Raw genomic sequence first — 17,769 nt, forward strand, 5'->3', positions numbered from 1 at the left:
AAGCACTTGTTTCCTGCAAATGTCGCAAGGATCATAAATGCATTCAGGCCTCTCATATTATTTTAATGAAATATCAGTTCCTGCTCCTCTACTTGACTTGCAGGCAAAATCTGCCATTTTAAGGAGCTAATCTTAAGCAGCTTTCCGAGAAATGTCAGGAATACTAAATTGCCATTTCTGTGCTCTGGTTTCGTTCTTTTTTCCTCCCCTAATATTCTATTTAAACTGTCTTTAAAAAGAAAGTGGAGCACTATCCACGATGAAGTAGTGTGATGTGCTGTATTTTACAGACTGCAAGACCTGAATCAATACTGTCAGCTAATTAAAAACCTTCAAAAAAGTAGGGGTTTAATTCCCTGTGTTGCATTACTGTGTCTAAAAAAAGACTTAGGAAAATAACGTGAACAAGACAACTATTAAATGGCAGCCCATTTTTCTAAACCGAGGCTCAGTTATCAATGAAAGAAACACTGATGCTCAGCCACACTTCTGGCACTTTTGTGCCTGTTTCAAAGCTTCTGCAAACCTATTTTAATGTCACTCAGGCAAAAGCTGCTTATGATTTATGGAAATGTCTTTGTTTAAGGAGAAGAAACCTTAACTTGCTGTTGCTACACTGCAACACCAACTCTGTCCTCAGCGCTGGAGAGCATTCCCAGTTCCGGTCGCCTTCTTCCAACTCAACGCAGCCGAGGACAGACCCCAAGACAAATCTCGTGTCTTGTGTTGATGCTGCAGGAGGTTCTCGCTGCAGCAGTGGTCTCACTGGGAAAAGATACCACTAGCGTTCAGGGGGTTTCTTTGCAAAGACTGACTTTGTCCGTGGTCCCTTATGGCTTATAATTGGGAAGGACTAGACTGCCTAAGCTGCCTACCCTGCCTAACTACCAAACCAGGAGGAAAAAGAGCCAGAGGATGTCCAAGTATCTGAAACAGGGGACCCAGCAGTGGAAGGGCGAGGTCGACATTGAAGAGGTGACCTTCCATGGAGGGAAGCAATTTAGCACATGACTGTATACTGAGCAGGGAAGAGAGAGGTCTGAGTAAGGTACCTAGGACACCCCAGCAGCACACGCCCCAAAGGCAGCCTGCAGAGTACACAGGTAATGAAACCAATCTGATCTGACCACGTGCCTGAGGGCCTCGGGAGGGGACATATAGCATTGACCCTACAGCGAGTGACCAGCAAGGGGACTTGTGCCCAGAGGGCAGCACCCCAGCAGTCAGGACTGCCCTGGGAGCTTGCAGAGGGAAGGAGGGAAACTGACAGATCCTAGGATAGAGGACTACTTCAGGCCTGAAACCAGTACTGAGAAGCCATGGCCAGACAGCTATGATACTCCTTCCAGCTAGAGGAAACATTTTCACATGGTCGTGGGCGAGTTCCCACACCACAGGCACTCCTCGGGCTATATTCAGCGGTGCTCCTGATTGCTGAGACCACCTGCTCTGTACTCACACAACACCTCGCACTGCGGCAGCCTGGCCCAAGGCTCTCCCGGTACTACAGCACTGTGGTCCAAGGCAGGAAACTTCCAGCTTAGGTGGGGACAGCAATTTTGAACGCCTACACAGCAGTCTGCCAACACAAAGGATACGCTGTGAAAAATACATTATTTTCCTAATTCCAGCTGCCTAACTCAAAAGAGCTAACCTGACTCAGGACAGGCATAAAGATGAAGTAAATTGGGCGTTAAATCAAAAGAAACAGCTTAGCTAAACCAGTTGCCCTGAAGGGCTTAGGTTAAAAGTTGCTCACCTGAGCTGGGACTCCTGTTACTCTGGTCTTCATGGCTATTTTAACGGGTTAGCCTACCTGAGTAGAGCACATGCTCATCTACCTGTGCAAAGTTCTCACCAGTGCGAACTTCCCACTCACGGGAACTTCGCACCAGTAGGGAGAAAGACAGCGCTCCACATGGAAATAGCATCCAGGAATCTCAAGCGCAGCTCCACACTGCTACTAAGGCCACACTTAGTGCAGATGGATATTCAACTTGCAACTGAGCAATCGTTATCTCGTAAATAATCAATGCTATACCTGTCTGCAGATCTCAAGCAATTCATCTTCAAATCATTTAGAACCGCGCACAGTATGGGGCAAAGGAGAATCAAGTGTTATTTCCCACTAACACTAGAAAATAATACAGTGCTCTTCTGAAGTAAGAAAACATCAAGTAACAATAAAAAAAAAGAAACACACCCAGCATGCATGCATGCCAAAACACACATGGCACCACAAGGACGTCTCCAGTATCTCTGCAACAGCAGCCTGCTCCTTGGAGGTTTCTTATCCAAGAACCGTGACCCAGCCTGGTGCTCCTTTGCTTGCAAGATCTGACAAGATCCCAAGAAGCTGGTGTGGCTGCAGGCCAGCGACCTTGTGCTGTGCCGTGCTCCAAAGAGCCATATGCAAATGCCTTACAAGAGTAACATGACTATACACGTTTCCTCTCCTGTTGTAACGCCAGCAAGGCTCCAAACTTCTTCTAGATAATACAGAAGATAGCAACTCAGCCATATCTCACTGATCCACGGTGTGCATCACGGCATTCACTACAGCTGTCATAATACACTGTAAATTATACACAACACACAGTCTTAATAATGCAAACCTCAGAACTGCCTACATATTTTGCGGCAGCAGAAATTAACAGACGTTGACAACTAATCAGATAGTAGAAGCATTAAAGGAGACAGACATAGTCCATTACTACTATTTGTTGTGTACGTACACGGTTTCTTGCCATCATAACTGACTACACTAATAGTCTCTTCTGATGTAACAATGCTGTTGGGCTTCTCTTTCCCATCCTCCCAACAGGCAGTTATTTCAGTTGCTCAAAGCAGTGCTGCCCCTACCTTTAGCGACAGGGGATTATCACTGGCTAACAACACCCCACTGAACATGGAAGCATACCTTAATACCGCACCCAGGCACCAAGAAACCCCTTGGCACCAGACATCTGATCCAGATGAGTGCTTGCAGGAACTATCCAGAGCACACAATACCGCGTTCGTGCTAGTCTGTGCACCTCACTCCTCCTACTTCTCTGCCCAGAGCACTGCAGCACAGCTGGCAGAGGTCTTGTGAATAGGAGCACAGCTGCAAAGAAGGTCCCTAAATGAAATGACGAGATAGGCTGTAAAGGAGCAACAACATGGAAGTGAAGGCAAGGCTAGCTACTCTAGATACTCACAGGATGCAAAGGTGGTAACTTCCAACAGTGTCCAAAAGTGAAAGGGAAGCAATAAACAGTAGCAAACTGTTGCACTGAGAATGACCAGAAGCAGAGGGAGGAAAGGAAAAGAAAGGCAGCAATAATGGAAATCCGTGCCAAGGTCTTGGACGGAAAAGCACCAAACCCACAAAGAGGCTCCTGCGAGCACTTGCAAGCTGGCAATTGCAGACTGCCTTTGCTCCGTTGCCAGACTTTTGTGGCTGAAACACTGACAGTCAACAAGGCTCTCCCCTAGATAGCCAGAGATGTGGCAGACAGTGGCATCCCCCACCTATCAGATTTTCATCTCGTGCTGGGAGCTGGGAACAGATACAAAGGGGACCAGAGCTGCCATCAGCTCAGTTTTGGTTTTCCCAGAAATGCTGCAGCACCTGATGGGATGCATAACCCTATTTTCTGTCCGCACATGGACAGAGATGGCTGCTCACTGCCCAGGTGGCAGAACCACCGTGGCTGCTTTACCACTGCGATCGCCTGGTGGACCTCAGGCAGAACGACACCCAGGGCACATCAAGTCTCGACCGCTCAGCATCAAGCCAAGTGGGCAAACCAGCCAAAACGCCCCTGGCGCTGAGCCTTGTGCGTGCAGCCAGGACTGGTTGCCCAGTCCCACAGCAGAGTTGAACTTTCCAAATATTTTGAACAGCTCCTTATCAGCAAAGCGGCTTTACACCAGCTCAGCATTTCACAGTGTTTATAATCTGGTCCCCTTAAATTGGATTGACAACCTAGCTGAACCACAGCCTGAAATAGAGACAGTCTCTCTGTCGGCACAGATCTTTTCAGCAAGACCCACCCAGCCTGAGATCAGCAAGTTGCGTAAACCCACATTTGGACAAGCATGCTCCTAATGCCACTGAAGTTAATGGTACTGGGAACATGTTTAACACTGGCTGCCTGTTTGACTAAGTGACCAAAACAGGACCTCAAAATACAGATCCTGCCAGCTTTGTGCAACCTGTGGGTGTTTTCAGTAATATAAGCCCTCTGTTACAAGGTCCACAGTAAAATACCAGCTCTCCTCACCTTGACTGACTTCAGTCCATCAGCCTCCAGACACAACCTCTGCCACAAACCGAACACGAGCAAGTCTCCACAAGCATCCTGATCATTGTCGCTACAATCTCCCTTCCTTCTCCACTTTAGAGGCACTACCAGAGCACAGCTATGGTCGCAGTGGAGGGGGTTTGGGGGGAGAGGTGTTTGGGCCCAAGGGAAATGCTGGAGTTACAAAACTCAGATCAAGTCTGCAACAAAGACATGTTCTCTTCCAATATGGATCTTGCTCCAGATCACTCTGGTTCAGTGTGACACCACCATCACACAGAAAAGCAACTTCTTTACCGAGATATTGCTGGGTAAAATTTACTTAAGGTTACATAGAACGACTGTGACTCATAAGCTTGACTCCATACAGAAAAACAAAACAAAAAATATTCAGTGAATCAGGGCAAACAAGGGCTGCTCTATCGTAAGAGAGCTCACAGGGTGGGAGAGCAGGCTGCGCCTGCAGAAGGGAACGAGCCACGGAAAGCCTCCACCGAAGTGACTGGGAGTCTGGGATGAAGCTCACCCACCTGCCCAGCACACAGACAGCAACTTAGCTAAAAGTTAACAGCCTTTGCCACCCATGGTGAGGAGCAAAATGCTGGCCACTCAGTCATCAACCTGCAGGAACAGCCTGCAATATTAGTTTCATTAGTTTATCAGGTATTGATTGCTATTAGCTATTGATGCTTACATGATTATTAGTTTCATTGTTGTGATTTAAAAATAGCTGCTAAGGGCATGAGAAAAGGAACCTCCTCCAGGCGTAAGACTGTTGGCTTGGTTAAGCAAGGAAGGTGTTTCAGACGTCCAAGCTCTTGGATGATGCCCACTTGCCACAGCAAGGATGATTCTGCTCCCCAAATGCGCATCTTGTCCTCGTCAGTGCTGCTCACTGTAGGTCTCTGAGGAACAACTTCATCTCCCTCAAACCAGGGGTTTGGTGGTGGGGGATAAGCTTAAGTCCCTACTGCTTTATGTACCTCCAATCAGTGTGCACTGATCTGCTCAGGGGGGAGGAAAAAGAAGAAAGGGTGTTTCCCAACCTACGCCCTCATTACATACGTCAGTACAGGTATACCAGAGGAGAATCAGGCCTTCAGAAAAAAACAAAGATAAGAGAAAATATGGCAATTGTTGTGCTATCCTAATGAAACAGACTGAATTCTCTGGCCTTACCATTACATTAAACACTAGAAGATTCAATTGAATTTGATCTCCCCTCATGAGGCAAGGCTATTTCCTCTCCTACTTTCTCACAGTAACTCAGATTTGTCTATGTCCTATTTTTGGTATCTAAATTAAGAATATTACTCATAACCAGATTATATGGCATTTATTCTGAAGAGTAAGAGATACTGATACAGCTAAAAATTCAATATAAACACCCTGTGGATGTAAGCCATGACATTTACGTACCGGATTAATAAGCACTAAGAGGAATTTCTGATGTAGGGCACATGACCCTCCCTTCATTTCAAAGGCAACTATTTTAATACCATGATTTCAAAGTGTGACGTGTCCTTGAAAGCGTTTGCAGACAGACAGCTTTATCAAAAAAGCTTCCAAATCCTGAAAGGACAATTTCAGGTGCATCTCCAGTTTTGAGATAAGATAACATCTGGGAGCAAGTGTATGGGCTGGCCACCAGATAAGCAGGCTGAGACAAACATCAATTTTATGCAGTATGGATCTGACCCTCCCTTAGACAAACAGAAAAGCTCAGGGAGATTCGACACAGAGCTCCCGCTTTGGCCCATCTCTAGTTGTAAGCAGCACCACTCGTGCTGCCATTGCAGTCACTGTCAGTGGTGAACCATGCCGCCAGTGGAGCATTGCTCCATCCCCAGTCCCTGCTCCCAGCAGGTTTCTGGAGCAGTCTCACCGCTCTGAGTGGCCCTTGCCTTTCACACCTTGTCGCCTACTGCTCGATATTTTCCAGATACCGCAACCTGCAAGCTACTGCCATGTTAACTTCAAAGGGCCAGTTTACAGCTTTAATCACAAAAGAGAACACAGCCAGGCTGCCCGGTTATCACTTGTCAAACCTGGCCAGCGTCAACTCAGCCTTTCAAAAACAGGAGAAACGAAGAACCAGCCAATTTGCTGTAAGGAGAGCTGAAAAGATGACAACAGCTGGTTTTCCCATCAAGACCTTAAAAGTTCCCAGTGCTTTCCGATAGCAGTTTGATGCCCCAGGCAAAAAAAAAAGCCTCATCGAAGCCCCTCTGGGCAAGAGCCATGTGCACACCTGGGCCATCACCTCCCAGCCCAGGGATGCCCCAGCTGGTCCCAAGGGAAGGCGCGTGCCTGCTGGCATCCTGCGCATCCCACGGCACAACACACCTTCCTCCTGAAGCCAGCAGCTGAGGTGGCTTCCCTTAAACGTCGACTCATACTGCTTAATTTTGCAATCAAAGATCATCACCTGTCCTGCTAACCCTAGCCACTTCCCAAACCCACCCCGAATCCCAGACTCACGTTACTGTAGACCTACTATGCCAAGTAAAACTGTAAGAAAGGGGGCAACAAGAAGTCCAGCTATCACGCAAGCTTTGCACGTGAGGGTGTGGGGATACAGGCGGTTGGACAGGTAGGTTTACCATGGAAGTTGCAAATTTAAGATCTTAAAAGTAAAAAAATACTCTGTGTTCCCTTATATTATTTCAGAATGGAATTTCTTAGTTATACCAATAAAACCGGGGAGGGTAGTAATGAAGTTCACCATGGGAAACTGCACTGGCTCAGGTACCCACCCCAGTACCTGCCCCCTGTTTCCGCCGGCTGTGATCACGTTCTGGCTGCCATCTCCCACTTCTTCTTTCCTTCCATTCAAGACGATGTCCCCTCTCCCACCACCCTTTTCCCTCTCCTGATACTTTCCTACTCTCGAGTGCCCATGATGTTTGTGATCTGCGATCAACCCACAATATATGACAGCTTCTCCCTTCTCTTTGCTGCTTGCAAACAGTTAGGAGGAAGCATAAAAAAAAAAAACCAAAACAAAAACCAAACAACCCTGCCTTCAGCTCTTGTGCTTGGCACAACCGCAGCCACAAACAGGTGATGGCAGGAAAAGTCCTCTTCAGCCCTGCGACTACTGTGTTGGACCTTGGGGCGATGGTGCTCCAAGGAGCAGCTGCCACGTGGGGCCAGGCGCAGCATCCAACTCTCAAGGCCCTGCCAAGCAGAAGGACATGCAATTCTTCTCACAGCTGAGAAGTTAACTGAGTTTTGCTGAATTTGCACTGAGGGAAAAAAGGAGAAGGAAGAAGTATCCAGATAGTCAGGTAGCTCCCTCCCTCTCTTAATTTCAAATACCTAAGAAACACACAGAGATACTAAAGTATCTCAAAAAAATTCCTTTGTAAGGGTATTGTAATACGTAAGCTGTCACCCAGAAAGTAATCTTATCTTGTATGTATATAGAGGAATACAAAAGGACAGCTGATCACTTCAGGATGTTCTGAAGGCTGGCATATCTGGTGCATCTTGAAGGAGGATGCAAACAGACACTAGTTAATCAATGTTACTTAGATAACTTTGAAACAGACTCAGCAGTGTTGTGGAGTTAAGTTACCCTTTAAATGAACTGTCTCATTAGAATACTTAGAATCACACCCACAAACCTAGAAGCCCCTTGCTCACAGAAGCCCCTTCCTCTCTCAGCATGCAGTAGGAAAGTGGTAGAAAAAGGAAACTCTGTACTTTTAAATGAAACTGAAGACTAGCAGGACCAAGAAGAATCTTAAAAGATTACTTGTAAACAGTATTGTCCTGATAACAAATGGTCAACCTAGCACCCATCTCTGCACAGACATGAAATAAACAAGTACCTTGACTCTGTGTGTTAATCGTCTTTTTTGCACACCAGGCAAAAGAATCCTGATTTTTGGGACAACAGTATCAGCATGCTCTGAGCAACTCGCCCTGAACACATTCTTGGAAGCACTCACCATTTTTGGATGCAATACCTTAAAAAAATTACAAAACACAAAATTAAAAAAAATAAACACAACAAAACAGCCCAAGGCAAACATGCAGCTCTCCACACACTGAGCTGCTGACGTTTCTTCTAAGCAGCTGAAATCAAAGTCTAGTGAGAGAAGTTGTCAGACGACAAAGGAGAGACACAAAGACCCCACCACAAGTGCTCGCACCCTGCAAGTAAAGTGTGAAAGCCTGCATACCAGCTGCTCTGCACTTACTGCTGCAAAGTCCAGCTCCGAAGCCAGCCCTGAGGGCTCCCCAAGCCCAGCAAGAGAAAAACATCCAGATTTGTGAAAAGCCACATTCAGCTCCTCAAAAAGTCAGCTGACCAGTAATCAGCAATTTGGGTATCATGAGAAACACTGGATGAAACTGGAGCCCTGTGAGCATGCCGTGGGTCAGGACAGTGCTCAACACTGGAACGGAGCATGTACAAATGAGGTATCAGCTACATAAGAGATTCCAAGGAAAAGAAAAAAAAATACTGGCTATGATACCTTGGTGCTGCTGTCCATCGTTGAAGGTCTCATCTAACGCATCACGATATCTGTCCCACTCATCAGAAACAGAAAACTAAATATAATCTTGGAGTTAAATCTTGAGCCCCTAAAAAAGGCTCAGCAAAGTTTTGCATCCCCAGACAGAGCGCATGGCTGAAGACAGCTGCTTTCTTCATCACCTTCACTAGCAGGGCATGCCCAGAATAAAGTTGTGTTAAGTCATGCAAGACTTTTGCCAGAAAGTTTATCAAACAAGGCATCTGAAGCCAGGCAGAATGTGGCCAGGGGAGCTCTGAGAACCTGCGGAGAAGCAGCCACGGGATTTTCCAAAGAAAAATGAAGAAATTCTTTGTGTGATTTCCATGCTCCTCTGCACCAAGCCACTTTTCACCAAGCAGATTATCTGTCCTCCACAAGAGGACTAAACTTCTAATGCTGCCTGGTGCTCCAAAGCACCTTTGTAAAAAGCCAAAATTACCGAAAAAAGAAGTTTTAACTAACTTTGAACAAGCAGTCAACAATATTGTTACCATGACTTCCTCTGTAACAGAGTTCGTAATTCCACAGTTCACTACTTGTGGCACTCACCTTTTCTATATGGCATGCAACACATTTGGTGGTCTTGTCAGTTAATTAAGCAGCTGTAAATCAAGCCCTATAGCCTAGTGCAGTTGTATAAAATTATTCCTGCAAATGAAGTAATCCCAGACACCACTCTGAGCCAACAGCTTCCACTACAGCCCATGAGGGGAAAAAAAAATAAATCCTAGCGTGGCACGTGGTGGACGAGACAAGAAGGACTAGTTTCCATATATGCCATGTGTTAACACAGTCCCCATTTAGGATGGCTCACTTTTCCCATCTCAGTCTCAGATGGAAAACAAGATAGGGAAAAAATATTTCCAAATACTACAGAAAAGGTTTCCCCTGCTTCTGGTTTGAGGAGGAAGAAGAGGGAAGGAGCAGAGAGATCCCCCAGCTGGCAGTGAGCAACACCCTCCCCTCCCCAACAACCCTGACCCAATTTACACGCTGCTTCGCCTTTATAAACTCCAGACAACTCCTCGCATACCTCCAACCACACACTGAGAAGTGACAACCACATCAGTAAGTCAGACAACGTATTTAAAAACAAACACCAAAAAACCAACAACAAATGCACTTAACTAAATAGTTAACAAGGTTAGGCAAGATCATTAAACAGCTCTCCCATTCCTTTTGCTGTCCACCAGAATCAAACTTTCCCTTCCCCCCCCCTTCTTTAGTTTAAACAAGAAAGAGGTGTGGTGGTGCTGTTCTACTACAAGTCAGGGAGCCGGGGAACTCAAGCTGATTTTGTTTCTCCTTTAACGGCCTAAGGTCACTCGACTTCTTGTTCACTTTCCCCATCTGTAAAATGGGGCAAATAATAATGAGAAACTACTACACAATGTTATAGGAATTATTCATTTCATAGCCGTATAGTTCTTTGAAGATGCAAACAAAGTGCCAGCATTATTACTAGATGATGAAATGATATCTTTTCTCCCCCAAGCTATATAGCGGAAGAAAAAAGCCATGCAAACAGCCAACTGTAATTCCTAATGAGATGCAATACTGGAAAGTGGGACATCTTAAAACAGATTGGACAATCTTCTTCCAGCTCACAAAGATTATTCCCAATACATAAAACTCACAGGATTATAAATGCAAGAAAAGAAACATATCATTTGACCAGGTTTCTGCAGACAAAATAAGCTTGTCTAAACTGGGAATACGTACATTCTCGGTCTTGAAGAGAGCAAAAAGAATTTCTTGAAGTAAGGGAAGAAATGAAATTAGATTTGAAAGCTTTGTGGGGGATGAATTTATGTTTTCTGAATATAAAGGAACTGTCAGGACTGGGAAAGTCAATTAAATAAAAAGGACTGGATGGGAGGGAGGCAGGGAAATGCAGTGTGCAACAGAGAGGTCACACGCTAGATAAACAGGGCAGTATGCTAACTATTTACAGATAAATACAACTCTCTCTCTCTCTGCAGAGATTTATGTATATTAGAGAGCCACCATCAGTACTGTGGGTGAGCATAACGTTAAGTTACATTAATGTTAACCAAACCACACCACATAAAATGTGAAGAGTGAAAGTGTAATAACATACTGCTTTCTGGAAGCAGCGATACTGCCTCTCAGAAGAAAGGGAGGAAAAAACAACCACAAAAATCCTGCCTCCTTCCATCCCCACCACCGTGTGCTGGGGCAGCACTCTCCTTCCCATCTCCTCCAGTCTGAGGATCATTGCTCAGCTGACATGCTTACATGGCACAGGGGCTGTCATTCACAAAAGAGAAATGTTAATTCAAAAATAAATCAATAGATCAGTGGTTTTAACTCTTACTGAACCCAGCAGCAAATCAGATCAAAACCGATGTTTGATCAGTACCCCCGTGTCATTTAATGCCCTAATACTGCTCCGACAACACACTGGGTTATGGCAGGGGGAGGTCTAGGCAAGGGAGGGCACCACATTTCCTACAAATGAGGAATTCTACCTTGCACTGGACGCTTTGCTGTGCAGCAGTCTCGGGTAACACGTCAACACAAAGGCAATACCCCCGCCCTGTGCACCCTGAGGCTGTGGCAGTGGGAGCTGTGCCGTGCCCCACACCTGCCCCACTCCCATGCCCTGGCCCTGATGGGCCTCTGCCCCACACCTGCCCTGGCACGCACACCACAACCCCTCCGCTCCAGCAGCCAGGCAGGAACAGGACTGGCGACCCCCTGCGCCCCAACCGCGGGCAGTATTACACTTCGCATAAACATGCAGAGCAGCCACAGGCTCTGGGGAAATGTTTTAAATTATTACTATTTTGAGCACATTTCAGTTTAGCACAACTATTAAAAGCCCAAGAAAAGCCGTGTGTGGGCTGGACCCTGCAGGACAAGGCAGCAAGTGCTAATAAACGCAATAATGAGACATACACAGAAGTAGCCTTGTACTTCTTTCCCTCCCATATTCAACGTGACATTGGGAAAAAAAAACCCAACAAACACTAATTTTGCCTTTTGCACACAGGCACGGTAACAGGGTAGACTGGACATGTGCTATTTCAGTGCTGCATGTGCACGCTCCGTCTCAGCTTTGGACACCCAATCTGCTGCCACCGAGTGCAGACTTTAACTCAAAGCAGTCCCAAGAACTGGTGGAGCAAGGTGAAGACGCACCTGAAAACCTGTGCGGATTTTGCCAGGAAAGAGCAGCAGCCGCAGAAAGTATGACTGAATCTGGCTACACAGACATAGCCAGGTTTCTGTGTCTTCGTGGCACCACATTAAAGCACCTCTCTCTGCTAAGGCTTATTTTAAAAGCCTTATTTAGCTTTTCTGGATTACTTATACACGCTGCCTTACTGTGGGCCACAGTTGGACTGTCAGCACCATGTTTAACACAGTGCTTGCTAGGGAGGGAACAACAGGATGGGAATCCATGCTTCTACAGCTAAATAGAGGCAGTAGGCAGAGGCACCAAAACTCCACTCAAAACACATCGGTGTATTCTGTGTGGCAAGATCAGAGCTCAGATGTCTGGGCTGAACTTGGGGCAACACAACGAGAAAGCCCGTGTTCCTCCCCCTGGCTGGGAGAAGCAGGCAGGAGCCTGAAACACAGCACACTGCTCCTGTCAACGCTGAGTCAGGCACGGGAATTTCTTGCCATCTTGTTAGGAAAGGCTCTTATTTATTTGTTTAATGGTGAAAGCAAGCAGCAGCTGGAGAAATCAGCTCCAGCTTTCCGGATCGATTGCTGAGGGCAATGGATCTGACTCGAACAGCATGCCTCCAAATACCAGAAACACGCCAGTACCGGAGCTACAGGAACGGAGAAAGGAGGACTGAGCAGTTGCTACTACAGCCTAGGATGGACATGGACACACACCCCTTCCCAGGAGCAACAGCACAAGTGACAGGGAAAACAAAGCAGATTTAGGTCCCAAAACTTCTGCTGCTCCTGGGGAGGGGAAACCAGCACAGCATCTGGAGAGTGAAAAGGTAGAGACTTCCAGCGAAGGCAAGACGTTTGCACAGTGATGCCAGCAGACTGAAAGTCTCCAAACACACATCCAGCAGAACGTGGCTGCCAGCCAACAGCGGACTTTTAATGATGTTTTTACAGCCATGATCGACTCAAATCCAGCTGGAGTGCAGGGCCAGCTGGAGTGTAATCCCAGCAACTCTGATAAGCAGCAATAAAACTGAAGAAATGTGACCAGGATGGGAGACAATAGGTGATAACCACTCCTGGAGCCAGCAGACCTCTCATTAAAATTCAGGGAATAAAAGCATTTGGCACTGGCGTTGAGGGTTCGTGACAAACAAGTAGCAACATCCACTTCTCTCCAGGTCCGGTGTGAGACCTCGGGGCAGCCTGTGAGTCCCAGAGAGAGCTCACACACAGTGATTTAGTGTGGGAAGGGTCGGAGATCCAAGAAGAGGCACTCCAAAGGCTATGGAAAGGGAAAGGGAGTAAAAGAAGGGAAATAACATTTCAAATGAGACATGAGTCCTTGCATACTGCGGGCCTGCAGCGAGGCTACAGATGCAGGACAGCACTAAGGAGCAGCAATGACCAAGGCCAGGAGAGCCCCCAGCCCTCGGTGGCAGCACACGAGTGGTCCCAGGCAGCAGAGGAGGTGCTTGCTGCCCTTTCCAAAGCCCAATGACTGTTAGCAAACCTGTGGGTACAAGGCAAGCACCCCCTTGGGTCGCAGGCTGTTAAACGTTGTGAGAAACAGCAGCCACCGCTGACCATATCAGCTGGCCCCGGGGTGACGCAGGGAACATCAGGGTGTGCAAGGAAACAGGAGGGGGATCCAGCCCATCCGCCACACAAAGTGTAGACAAAAAGGCAAGGAGTCCCAGCTGGAGTGGGGAGACAGCCTTACGAAGCACGAAGACAGCAGTCAAGAAGCAGCCCAGTACAGCTGTGGAACAGAAGCTGACAGTTGACACAGGCAGACTTTCAGGGGCCCTGGACAGGTGAACAAATAAGTGACCAGATGTGCCTTATGTAGATGCATCACAGGAAGGGAGGCATGCTTGCTTGTCCGGCAGGCTAACACACAACACCTCAGAGGGGACAGTACAAACAAATACTGCACTTATCCAGTGACAAGGCAAGGACGAGCGGTTCAGAGACGAGAGCAGCTGAAGGGCAGCAAGTCAAGACAAAGGACGCAGCATGCTAATAGATGCCGGTCTCGGCAAGCGGTTGTACAGAGTATGAAAGAGTGCAGCAGCGTGAGTCAGGAGAGACCCAGCAAGCAGGTGGGACCTCAGCAGTGGTGTTACGGGGCGAGCACATCCCAGCCACGGGGTGCGTGGCTGAAGTGCAGACGCAGCAATTCCACCCAGCTCTCCAGCTGGAATTTAGGATGTTAAATCATGCTAGATCATACTGTAATATCCAAAACAAAGGAGATGAGGGATAACCATTCCCAAAACAAGACTGCCAGCTCTGACATGCATTAGGCTACTTGGATCAAATCAGTCTAGACTGAATGCAAAATGCCGCTCCTTGAAGTCAACTAAATGGCCATTTCCAAGGGCTAATGCAACAGATAGCCTATTTTGCTGAATGCGTTTCCACATAAACTTGCCCCAGTAATCTGAAAGCTCTTGGCAGTTTCTCTGCACGTTGTCACAGACCTGCTGAGTCAGATTAACTGCACACGCACAGCGCAGCTGCATCACACGGGCATGGCAAGCCCAGTGGGCCTCATACTGAAGCACTGGCACTGCTTGAGTCCATCATATGCCATAGAACAGCTCCAGTGGTCATTTAAGTTTTATTTCTTGGATAATCAAAATATACTTCATTGCTCTGCCACAGTCCATATGTTAACTCCAAATCCACTGTCTTTAAAATGTGGAAAGCCTCCCTGAATCTAAACAGCAGCTCAGACTGTGTTAAGTGATGGCTATCCTTTAAAAGATACCAAATAAATGGATGTCTATACAAGCAGCAGCAGCATAACATTCTTCTACAACTCCTGCTGGAAGCTGTATACAGCGTAATTTTAACGACATTTTAAATAAAAGCCTAAAGGAGCTGTTGTGTAAGGTATCAAGCAAAAAAACCAGCAGATATGTAGATAACAGACATCAGCAATGTGGTGGGTTAGATTACTCACCCAGAGGAGCAGACTTAATGCTGATCTCCAGTGTCACTCTTGAGCAAGCACCACTGATCCATGTAAACTTCTGACACTGAAAAGAGAGAAATAAAGAATTTAATTAATCACTACAAAGTCTGAGGCAACTTAACAGTGATATCTTATAAAAGTTTATCATCAAGTGACACAGGATACAGGAAGAACACTGGATGACATACGTAACAGCATTAAAAAAAGCCAATACCAAGAGATTAAAGGATGACAACTGATGTACAAAGGGGAAATGAGCTTGTTTATTCCAAATAATTCCCAGCAACATTATCTCTCAGTATTTCTACATTACACAGTTGGCCTGTGCCTGGGCCTCCACCTCCCCATCTGATCACACAAGTATAACACAAAATGAAGAAGATGAATGATGCCTTGCAAGGCTTCCTTCTCACTATTGTGACCTCCAAAAATCCCAACCAAGCACCCCACAGCACTGAACGTCTACAGATCAGAACGTGAAGTGAAGCCAGTGGAAGTCAGAGCAGCCCATAGCACTGAACCAACCCTACAGCTCATTCCCAACAGCTATTCCTGTTTCTTTACTATGACTATTTTGGTAAATCAAAGATATTCTCTGTTACTGTGGTTTGACAGAAAGCTTTAGTCACGGATACTCCCATCTACAGATTGTGGTCAAAATAAGAGCTATTTGGTGTGGGAAGCTTGACAAAATTGTTCCGGAAGAGGGTTCTGGGTAAACTTTGAATTTGAAATGCACAACGGAACTTTGGGGAATAAAACTCCAGACTGATGACAAAAAACTTCTAAACCTAGGCAATTACACGAGCTCCCATTAGAAGAGACTTAAGAATCAGTAACTCATATGAGAGCTCAGTGAAATACGGCTGGTAGAAGGATTGAAACAACCAGGAACACTCCAGCGTATCCCCACCTGGGACTCTGCACTGCCACGCTGAGATGCTGCTCTCTGAACAAAAATCATGCCAAGAGCAAGAACAGATCTTCCCAAATTGACAGAAATTTAGGACAAGCAAGCAATACAATCAGAAAGCAAAGAATCAGCTCAAAAAAAATGTAGGGTTAAAGAGACACAGACTAACTAGTTGTTGATTTGGGGCAACAAAGACCAATTGCAAATATCCAGACGGTGTAAACTAGAACAGAGAGAATTCAGCCCGTACATGACTGGGAGATGAGCACCCAAAAAAAAAAAAAAAAAAAAAAAAGCAAGCATTTTCAGGTCTAGCTACTAAAAAGCTATAATAGATGGTCTCAGAGCACACAAATGAGTGGGTGCTCATTGCTTCTAGTGGGTGCTCATTGCTTCTCAGAGCAGTTTTTTAGACTAGATTGAACAAAAACACCAGGGAAAAAAAATTACACAGAAAACAAACGATAGGGACATATGAGTCTGTGCAAGCAGACTCCGTCACAGGACTGGGGCTTCAGGCTATTGAAACAGAATAATTACGTACTGAGCCCTGTACAACACAGGAAAAAAACATCTGTCAGATGGAAAAAGAGACAAAACATGGTAGGCGGAGTAAAGAAAATTTTTTGAGGTTTCTATAAAGGGCATTGCAGAATGTCATGTATGAAACCACAAAGCTAGGGAAAAAAAGTTAGTTAACAGTGTTATTTTAAGTCTGCTTAAAGTAATACCAAGGGCTGAAATGTAAAACCTATAATTAGATGGAGCTTCTCCCCTTCATTCCAAATACTCAATTCCAGCTGAGCCAGACGAGGCCCACAAATGGACAGGACCTTTGGGATTCCCACTGCCTGGGCTGCCAGGACCCACAGGCAGCAGTCGGGCAGCGGGGAAGGAGATGCGGAGCACAGCGGCTGTGGGATTTCGATGCTGCGCCCCACCGCGTGGGGCTGGCTGGCCGGCCAGCCGCCTGCTGTGGCAGCTGGTCTGCCCCTCCTGACACCCGCTTCAGAGGCAGTCAACGACCCTGCCCCAATTTCCTCATCATTTTCTCCACCGCAGGAAAGTCCCCGCAGCTTTTCAGAACGAAGCTCCCTCCTGGCCCTGCCAGGTCTGTCTCCCCCCACTGACGCCGTCTTTAAGGATGGGAGAGTCACGCTCCCCATGAGTGCCCATCTCCGATGGATTTGCTCTTCCCGGCGTGGGGCGCCGGCTGCACCACAGCTATTCCCGAGCCTCTCTACCATGACTATTTTGGTAAATCAAAGATGTTCTTTGTTACTGTGGTTTGACAGAATGTTTAGTCATTTCCTTCTCAACAGAGTCAGAGTTACACATACACAGCCCACACCTCGGGCAAGCTGTACGGCCGCTCGCTATCTAATAAGGAAGGGGACACATGCATGCATTTCTCAAAAGTGAACTAACTGCCTCAGACTCTACCTTGTGAGCTGTCACCACAAGGACTCAGTTTGTTTCAAAGGCTGCTAGGGAAGTGGTCTACACTTCCCCCTCCGCCCCCGCTTCCTTCCTTCCTCAAACTTAATTTAATTTTTACTAATGAACTTCCCCAGAAATCTCAGACTCCCTCTAATCCTAGAGCTAAGGAAACCTCTCTTGCACACCCTCACCTCTGAAGACTATTTTCAAAACTAATTCCTATAGGGCTGGCTGTGACGTTCACTCCAGTATTTCTCCTGGCTGAACGGGGCACAGGACACAGAGATCCAGGGGGCTTTACCCTGTGACCTGCATTAGGATGCCAGGAAGGCTGACAGCCCCTGTGGGAAGTCTGGAGCTCAGGGATGCTGGGTGAAAACTGGGACTTGTTGGGACTTCTGGGAAAGGGTGGAGTTTTTCTGGTTTAGCTGGAAGGGTAAATTATCATCCAAGAAC

The 17,769-nt window shown here is 46.6% G+C and overlaps 1 protein-coding gene across 4 annotated transcripts in view; it reads right to left on the minus strand.

Annotated features, from left to right (window-relative positions):
* PPFIBP1 (PPFIA binding protein 1) overlaps window positions 1-17,769 on the minus strand; it is a 119,857-nt gene that overhangs the window by 71,840 nt on the left and 30,248 nt on the right. For all 4 annotated transcript variants that reach the window (XM_050915070.1, XM_050915055.1, XM_050915062.1 and 1 more), the window contains exon 2: window positions 14,949-15,024. The gene's annotated coding sequence lies outside the window, so the exon portion shown is untranslated. The remainder of the gene's footprint in view (window positions 1-14,948; window positions 15,025-17,769) is intronic.

Source organism: Gymnogyps californianus, chromosome 1 (assembly GCF_018139145.2).
Source record: "Gymnogyps californianus isolate 813 chromosome 1, ASM1813914v2, whole genome shotgun sequence".
Lineage (NCBI taxonomy): Eukaryota > Metazoa > Chordata > Aves > Accipitriformes > Cathartidae > Gymnogyps > Gymnogyps californianus.